This window comes from Esox lucius, chromosome 13 (genome assembly GCF_011004845.1).
Source record: "Esox lucius isolate fEsoLuc1 chromosome 13, fEsoLuc1.pri, whole genome shotgun sequence".
NCBI lineage: Eukaryota > Metazoa > Chordata > Actinopteri > Esociformes > Esocidae > Esox > Esox lucius.
In genome coordinates this window covers 25380802-25391014 of record NC_047581.1, presented here as the reverse complement: position 1 = coordinate 25391014, position 10213 = coordinate 25380802, and positions in this window count along the sequence as shown.

Genomic DNA, 10213 nt, shown 5'->3' with positions numbered 1-10213 from the left:
TCCCTCTCTCTTATTTGAACCCACTCAGATATTGTTCTCTTTAAACTACAGCCAACAATTTACAAATATGACAGTTGCTTCAATGCAAATTAATATAAATATAATCTATAGTTTTAGGATATCTAATTAATACGCAATGAATCAAGGTACATAGTACCTTAACTGTCAGATAGTCTCCTGTATTATCTTGTGAACCCTAAAGAAATTGTGGACATTGTTTGGTGGTTCACCAGGTTAGCTGTTATTAATCCGATATGGTTAACTTTATGGTGCAGATATTTATATGAAGGCAAGGCCCTAGCCTGGGTTATCACAAATGCTTACCATTTCTTACTGCAGCCAGGATCTGAGTTGTCCTCAAAGTGGGCATGTTTTGACTGGGATTCTGGAATCAGATTACCTCATATTCTGCTCAGCAGTCTGAAAGTGTTAATCATCCCATTAAATCAAGACAGTTTTATAGCCCAGAATGTGTGTGTGTGTGTGTGTGTGTGTGTTTGTGTGTGTGCACGCGCCTATGACCCAGATAACTCTACTCTATGCTCACTAAAGACCTACACAAATTAAATGTCTAACTTAACCATCAGTAATCTCTGAAGTGGTACATTCCTAAACAGTACCACTGACCAAAACACTCGGACCACCAGTACAATTTAAAGCCTGTTTCTCCTTTTGTCTATTATTGGGTATAGCACAGTAAACCTGTCATCCAAATATGTTGAAGGCAACAATATCCGTTGTTTACACTATGTTTCTGGTTTGTGTCATCTTAGTGTATGATTGTGCATATGTAGCAATGACCACAGTTGTATTTATAGTTGCCAACCAGAAGAATTACATTAGGATTCTTTTTTTATGTTCAGCTTGCCAGTATATTTTGGACAAGTTGTGTAATAGTTGAATTGCTTTGTTTTTAACTTTGTTTATACAGGGTATCATCCACTTAGCTACATTGTTTTCAATTAGACTAATCACCAATAGATTGATCAAAGCAAACCAAAGTATTTACTCAATTTCCTCTCTTAGCAATTGTCATATATTTGTGGTTCATAAGAAACATGACAATAATGAAAATAAATGGCCTGTGCAAACCAAATGGGGTGGAATAATGATTGTGTTTACCCCTGCAAAACCACTTGAGATTTCATGGACTAAAATTGAAACATCTTCTCTTCCCTCTGGCTTTCATTACCATACAGCTCTGACAGAGCCATTGGAATGTTGTGTTTTAGGTGGTTAGACGTATTCAATGACATCTGATTCCATGCAATGATTACCAAACAATAAGAGTCCAGTGGAGCCAATGGTCATATTGATTATTGTTACTCTTTGACGTCCTCGGGTGAGCCATTATCTGTGGCCTCAGCAACAGTGCCCTGAGATATTTACATATACAATTTAGAGTTACATGGCCCACGTTACCTTAATATATAATTATTTCTTCAGCTTGAGTCTCCCTCCCTGTTCTCCTTGAGATTGTCATTGTTCATTTGACTTCCAAAAAGGTGTATGTGTGTTGAAAATACTGTAAACAGAACAAACATCTATGGAGTAAAAGCTGATCTACAGTGAGGACATACAAAATCCAGTAACATATACTGGATTTGTACTAAGGTGTGGAAATCATACATTTACAGTACAACTGTAATAACTATTACCTGAAGGAATGAGGTATGACGCACTATGGGGTATGTACTGTTATCACGACCACACCTGAAACAAATAGAATGACGCCTCTTTGCCTGATTTAGCACCGCTTTAAATTGTGCCTAGACAGCGAGGGCGGGCCCAAGTTTCTGTCACACACAGTGGTGTGAGCGTGCACCCTGTTGGGCAACCTGTTGCTCTGCTCCAATACGCCAAGAAGCCTCCATAATCCAGTAAAATAGCCAAAACCCAACCTGCTTGACAAAGCAGACAAAGAGCTGGTCGTACTGTATAACCATAACACTTGGGTCGGCTCCATCTATGTGTATATACAATAAGTAGAATGTGGTCTGCACATGTGTAGAAGCTTTGAGAAGCTCCAGCTCTCCCTTGGTCCCGCAGTCAGATCTGCATCCACAGTATTATTTAGGTGATTTGTTTGGCTGATATTCATTGGCCACTGTTTTGAGCATCCTAAACTGGTCACCAGCAGTCTGGACACTCATAATCCCAAGGCCAAAGACCTCCTTGAAGACTACATGAGATATTTTTTCCATCGTGCAAGACACTGATCTCCAAAAAGAGGATATACCACCTACAGTATCACGAAAAACACAGAGCAATGGCATGCCATCATCCAGCCATATTAAGCAGTATTCTGCCAAGTATTAGTATATCACGTTAGACAAGATGACAGGCAATTACTTTTGATACCCACCACTTTCTTTTAGAAATTCATAACACACATATTTCTACTACAATATATGGTGTGGAAGCTTGGCTTTCAGAAGCTGAGGATTTTTTATTGGCTGATGTTGTGGAAGTGTGCAGGTCAAAATATGGGGGCCCATCCACAAGACATTAATTTGACAACAGAGCCCAATATGATTCATTGCCTGTTGTAGGTTCGGTTCATTGCAATGTATTGGATAGGCTACCCAAGGGAAGCCGCTAAATGGGCCTGTCTGGCAGGATTGTTTGCAGATCCATAAGAAGCCTGAGAACCCCATTATACCTGCATCAAAGACTTTGATGTGGACTGTTATGTTGCATTTAGAGATAAATAGTAACCACGTGATCAAGCATTTAGAGATAGACAGTAACCACGTGATCAAGCATTTAGAGCTAGAAAGGCTTGGCCAACTTAAACTGCCCATCATTTTTGTGTTTCTTGTTCAACTTAAAATGCTTCAGATAAAAAAGCAGGGATAGTCCCAAATGTTTGCAGGCCAAATGTCTCTACATGCTAACATTGGTAACCCCATTCTTACATATCATTTGAAATGGATTTGGATAGGATACATTTTACAAAAATAATACATTTGCTAGTCTACATCCCTTCACATTTTACTGGTTAAATAGTATGTATGAAAGTGTTACACTTTTTTAAAAGTCTATTCCATCAGTGGGTAAAATATAAATCTTTCCCATAACATTAACTCCTATGTGGTACATTATAAAAAGTCACAAAATCGTGTATTAAAACATATTTACAGTTCTTGTGCTGGAGACGTAAAGCAGTTCCCGCCTCTGTCAGTCTCCCTCTCTCAGTTATATGTTTCAAAAGCACTTTTAACTTTTTTATTCGGTTAGCACATTACTTAGACTATGATTTATGTAATCTAAGTGTGGTTGTGTGCACTGTTAACACTGAAGTGTTTCAAAACAATTCATAATCAGAATCATATTTGGCTAAACTTGACATGCGATTCGAAGTTCTATTGAAATCATGCAGTCCTAAAAAACACTTAAGGGTGTATCGTTGCCCCAAAGGTTTTCTGGTTGGTCAAATATGTGTTTACATTTGTAATAACTCCTTTCACTTTGAATAGATTGGGTAGATAGGAAATAATCACATTTATTGCATTGTAGAATTAGACTGTGTAAGGAGTGTGTAGACTTTCACTAGCGACTGAAGCTACCAACCTTGCATAATGAAAGGAGCAGAAAACGGCTTACAAATGCATGCCTCCCCATGAGTTGGGGGCAAATAAAGAGAAAAGCCTATTTGATTTGTGTATGGTCATGGAAATCCCATGTACAATGACCCTGAGATCAGCCTGTCTTAGGCTGTCTCCCAAACAAACCAAGGGAGGGAAAAAGCCTGAATATGGAGAGCTAGAGTGAAGGCATGGGTAGCAGAGGAGGGGGCTTATATTCATGTGAATCCAGCCCAAACAAAGACTCCCTGTTTCTGTGACCAGACAACCCCCACTTCTCCAAGCAAGATAAATAAATAAATACAAATGGAAAAAGGAACCACATACGCCCACTGAAAAGGTCCGTAAGAAAGTGAGTGACATACAATTGAAAAGACAAATTGTTACATTGTGTTTGAGTGGGGGTGGCAGGAGGGTTGATGTGCAAAGGTAATTATGAGGAGATGTGAACCATAGAGCCAAAGGTCAGACAATGTGTCTGACCCCAAGTTTTATACCTTCCAGAGGAAAGAATGAGAGGGGCTGAATTGGGCCAATGTCTCTCTTACCACTTCACAATGTCTTAGCCTGTACTGGTCGCCTAGTGACAAAAAATGTCTTAGTCTTTTTTTCAAGGGTTCTCTTTATCACTTTTCCTTTTACCACTCTTAAAAAACAGGCCAAGCTGAAAAGCTGAAAAATGCTGACGAGGCATTTGTCCTGCAGCCACTCACCCATGTTTGATTTAATTGCTTTTCCAGGCTTCGGTGCCATAGGGCTCAGCAGCTGGGTCTAAGGGACAGTGCTGGCTGCCTGAGAGAAAGGTACTGTTATTTTGACAGTCAGACGAGGAGACAAGGTTGACCTGACCCATACTCACTTGGCTGGCTTTCCCATGGTGCTCAAGGGCTGGGAATGACTGGCCTGGTCCTGTTGTCCCCCCTAGCTCAGCCAGTCACCAACTACCGCTTGTAGGGTAGAAGTGTCCAGTGGTCACGTGTGGGGACGTAACAGAGGCTCTGCAGAGTGACTTGATGGTCATCTTGCTATAACTCCCATGATTGGCAACGTATGACCATATTGGGTGAGACGTTACACCGACGCACATGAAGCACATGTTGATAATATTGTGACAGTATCAACAGGTTGCTCACTAGCCTACAAACTTGACATATAAAGGTAATTGTGAAGTACAAATAGATGTGATTAATGCAATGAACTGCAGAGGAATTGCAATCAAGAGTGTTACACTTTAGGTCTGTGCATGTTTTATATTTAATTTATCCATTGATCCTTTCCTTCCCTTTTCCTTCTTATACTCACCTTTGTTTTACTAACATACTTTCCTCTCTTCCTTTCCTATAGTTTTCTCTCCCTGTTCTTACTCAATTTCTGTCTCTTAATTTTTTCTGTTTTCTCTCATTTTCTCTTCTCTTTACTAGTTCCCATTCCTTCCCTCCTTTGCTGGCTTCCTTTGTTGGCTTCCTTTGTTGGTAAGGAAAGGTGAGTTTGAAAATAAGATAAAAAGGAAGAAAGAAGATAACGCAAAGCGGAACGGAAGCTAGGAAGGAAGGTAAATCAAGTTAGAAAATAATATATGCAAAGCACAAAGTAAAGTAAGAAACGGGCAGCATGAAAAAACAGAGTTTGGAAATAATGAGAGAGAAGAATATTTCAGTTCAGCATCCTTTCCTGTATTTTATTGTTCTGGATGTCTTTCAAACATTGCATATCTTACTTTTTATCTTTCCACCTCTTTTCCTGCTCCCTTTTTTATCTTCTTGCAATGCAAATTTCTTATTTTGTTTTCCAGAAACGGAACAAGATAAACATTGTTTGGAAATAAGATAGAAAAGGAAAGTACATAAGGTTAGATGGTAGCTATGGAAAGGAAGCAGAAATGAAAAGAGGATTGTGTAAATGGTTTTGAAAAATAAATACATTATAACCTGTAGTCATTTCATTTTATGATGCCAAAGGTATTTTGACAGATGAACATTATGTACAATGAAGTAATGATGTTTAGTACTTAACTGTATATCCATGAAATATCCTTTGCATGCAGAGTTACAAGTACACTGCCGTTCAAAGGTTTGGGATCACTTAGAAAGAGCCTTGTTTTTGAAATAAAATAAAATTTCTGCAAATAAAATAACCTAAAATTGATCAGAAATACTGTGTAAATATTCGTAATGTTGTAAATGACTATTGTAGCTGGAAGCGGCTGATATTCAATGGAATATCTACATAGGCGAACAGATGCCCATTATCAGCAACCAGCTCTCCTGTTTTTCAATTGCGCGTTGTGCTTGCTAATCCAAGTTTATCATTTTAAAAGGCTAATTGATCATTAGAAAACCTTTTTGCGATTATGTTAGTGCCACTGAAAACTATTGTGCTGATTAAAGAAGCAATAAAATTGGCCTTCTTCAGACTAGTTCAGTAACTTCAGCATCAGCAATTACTGGCTCAAAATAGATAGTCTATATAGTTTATTTTCATTGTGTTTATGAAGCTAACTAGTATTCTAGCACCTTGTAGTCCAGTCTCTGTAGGTTGGTTGGTGAAATCTGCAGTGGATGGTAGTAGCTAACACACTCACGTCCACCTCCTGGAGACTGTTCCTGATCAGTTGAACAGCTGTTGTAGATTTTTCCTTCATTATGGTCAGTATCCTTTCTTAGTCTACCAGGAAATTTGTTGAACTCACCAGTGCATTCTTTCTTTTTGTCTAATGTTTTGACTATGTCTCTGATCAATTCATTTAAATTATTCTGCATTGCGATGACCAGCTTGTCTTGCATCGACACTTCTTTGGTCCTCAAGTTGTCCGATATCAGGAACAGACTCCAACTGCAAATGCAAAGCCTAGAATAATAATTCACCTATTCTGGTTGCTGCAGGTTTATTGTCCTACTGTAAAAAATATGTATCAAATTAAGATTTGTCCGGTCCTCTCCTTCTTTTTTATTTTATTCTTAGATAATAAACAGTAAATAAAGACTGTTTCGGTAAAACATTTTGGTACAGGTAAAATGACCACTGCAGCACAGCAACATGTTTTCTATGGAATAAAGGGTGGGGAAAGAAAAGAAAGAAGCGGGGAAGTAGAAAACTCCAGTGGTGGGCATGACTAATCTCGAGGCAACATGCTTTCCTTGTTAACTGCAATGGGTTCCTGACCAAACCACATTTGGGTTGCTATGCAAAGAAATAAAAGAGCAAGTTGGAATGATGCCCATTTCTCTGGTGCAAGGACAAGAATGAGACATTTGCCTTAATTCCCCATTGCGGTTACTTACCAGCTGTGACGAAATGTCCAGTAAAAATTGCTCTTGATTGATGTCTTCATTAGGCTCATATGAAGATGTTGCTATACGACAATGAGGGGTTGATGCTGTTACAATCATAGCTAATTTCCTGGTGGCGGGGGAACTTTTTCACAGTGTTTTAACAATGTATCGTTCCATTACAGGCTTAACAATTCATATGCATTTGACCAAAACACCAGCTAGGGACTGTTGTTGGAGCATGTGTTGATACCAACAGGAGCAAATTGAAAAAACACTGAACTCTTAGATTAGATGTCTCCATATGGGTCTTACAAACCCTATTTTACTACATAAAACTGTGTACCATCAGATACCAGTCTACCATAAGGTTGGTTACAAACTCACAAACTCTCACCCATCACTGTACTTTATCTAGAAGTGGGCTGGCCTTCACTAGATCAACAGAAATTAGACCATTTGTTAAATTTTTATTTACCATGCCATACTTAGGTAGTTCCCATTTTACCCATTTTCATACATTGCCCCACAAAATTAGGAAAAATATTGCCTGCCCTCCCAAATACCAGGGTTCTGGAAGTTTACTGGTAAACATACAAAATTACTAATGATATAAACTCCTTTTGATACCGTCATTGGCAGGTTTCAAGCAGTTGGAAAACGTTAATAACACGTTAGTGTGTGCGTGTATGTGTGTGTGTGTGTACTTGCCTGTGTATTAGCATATTCCCCAGCTGTGGGCAGTGCACCTGATGTTTCACAAAGTAAGTGGGGAAGATTAGCAGGATCGTTAGTAGAGTAAAGTACAGGCTGATTGACCAAGCTGCAGGATTATTCTGCTGTTTTACTACTCTCAAACTGGCAGTGCCATGACTTTCCTCATCCTATGTGTAAGGTCTTCATACAATAACTCTGTGGGGAAGACCAGAGCTTAAATAGGCTGTAGCTGGGGAATTGAGGGATGGTTAATGCGTTTGGGGGGTGGGCTGTGTTAGTTTCATTTGTAGGGCTGTAGTATTAGCCTCTCAGTGATGGAAAGAGTGTAATCAATTGAATGAAAAATGGCACTTCATTAGTTTTAAAGGAGAGAGTTGTGTTAACCTTTACTTTGTCGCAAAAGACCCCTTCATGTAAATGTTTATGTATGTTAATGATAACCAGAGCGCCCTGCGAGCACTGCTTTGTGTCTAACAGAAAGCATGCATGTGAGAGAGTGGGGAGCCCAGGGGCCTTAGCTGTGGTCAAATGTCTTTACTGAATGCACAGGGCCCTGACACTGTTCACATGCACACACCAAACACACACATCTTGATAATGTCCAGTGCCATTTTGAAGTGTTTGAATGCTTTCTGTGAGAAAGGATTCTCTAAATTCTACCAGATAAAACTACCAGAAACTTTTAAAAACTGTATATGTCTTTTATTCTGCAGATTGTTATAAGATGTTTCTATAATTATTAAAAGCAAAACATTTAATAAAAACCTACAGGAGGTATAGGGGCCATTCAAATACCACTGAATGATTTAACATGAATATTTTAAGCACAATAAAAAGGGTGAAGTTCCCTGCATCAAAAGTTCCCTGTATCAGAAGTTCCCTGTATCAAATGGATATATGTACATTCAAACATGACAAAGATGAGCCAGTTGCTGTTTTGGTGGTATAAAGTCCATGTAATCACATACAGATGGATGTCAACATTCAGCTATAGCCACCCCCCAAACCACTAGAAAACACTCACACACAAACACACCCATGATTTTTATTTTTAATTAGTTTGTTGCTTTAGAAGTAGTTTTCTGATGCATTTCATAAATGGAGTGGCTGCAAATCCAACTATTATCAGATACATAGCTTTTCTAGACTAAGCATCATGAATGCTCTGCACACGTGCAGGATTAGTTTCTCTGCTACCGTTCCTTTGTCCCTAGACCCTGGATTTATTTGTCTGTTGTAACTTGTAACAGAAGGCTATTCTTTCTCAAACATCAGCACAATCAAAACAAAACAACATATAAAACTCTAGAAGACATGGACAGGCAATATAAATAGCAATTTAATGTTCTTTTTTTTCATCATCACTGCACACATTGCCTAAGCAAGATAGGAAATGCACACAAATTAGCCCTCAGTTTAACTCTTGTTACTGGCTATTGTGTGGCTCCCAGAGGTTCAATTCAGGCACATTCAATGAATGGGTTGTTTATTAAATTCTCTGGTACTTCCAAAATCAATGTAAAAACAGGGTGCATGCAAGCAGTTAATCTATACCTCTTTTCTAGTTATTCAGGTTACTATATTGCTGTATAACTACATAGACTTCAACATCACAAATACAGTGGATTTGGAAAGTATTCAGACCCCTTCACTTTTTCTAAATGTTCTTACATTACAGCCTTATTCTAAAATTGATTAAATCTATTTTTTCTTAAGTAACCCACACACAACACCCCATAATGACAAAGAAAAAACTGCCTTTTAGAAGAAATTGCAAATGTATTAATGCATATGCAAAACCATTTTTGTTTCACTTAAGTTCAATAAAAAATCATCCTGAAGAGTCATTAAGCTCTTATATATATGTTTTTATAATACTAGTCAAGAAGTATGTTAAAAACAGCTTTCGCTGAAGCCAGAATCTCTCTAAAGAAACTAGCCAAACTGAATGGGTGTGGGGATAGTTTTATTAATATTAATATTTCTTAGTTATGATTCTGATCCATCATACAAATAGCTAGCTAAACCAACATTGTAGAAACACCAAAGATTTCACCAACATATAGCTAGCTAGCTAGCTTACTAGCTAGATAGCTTGCTAGCCATAGTACAGTAGCAAGACAATCTCTAATGCTACTAGCTAGCTAATTACCAGTACATGGTGGTCCTTGCTTGCTGCTGGGATTGTCAGTGGCAACTAAAATGTTAAATCTGCATAGGTCTTAAGCACAAAAAACTTTGCTTACCCCATTTGTTTTTGCATCTTGTTCTGAGAGCACTCATCTGCAAAATGTGCTCTAGAAAAGGTAGACATAGTGGTCACAGTGGCATGATTAAGTTAGTTCTCTGAATTATTGCTTGCTGAATTGTGGAATAACAGATAATTGGCTGTAAACATTCAAATTAGTGCAGGAAGTAAAAAAGATAAAAAGTATACCATTGGAAGTATTAACATAAGACAATGGTGTGACATTAGGACTTTGAAGCAAAATCAAACTCTGGAACTCTAGAATGTCAGCATCCCACAATCCCCTCTTCACTGTTGACATTGAGATGGGTGTTTTGTGGGTACTATTTAATGAAGCTGCCAGTTGAGGACCTGTGAGGCATCTCTTTCTCAAACTAGACATTAATGTATTT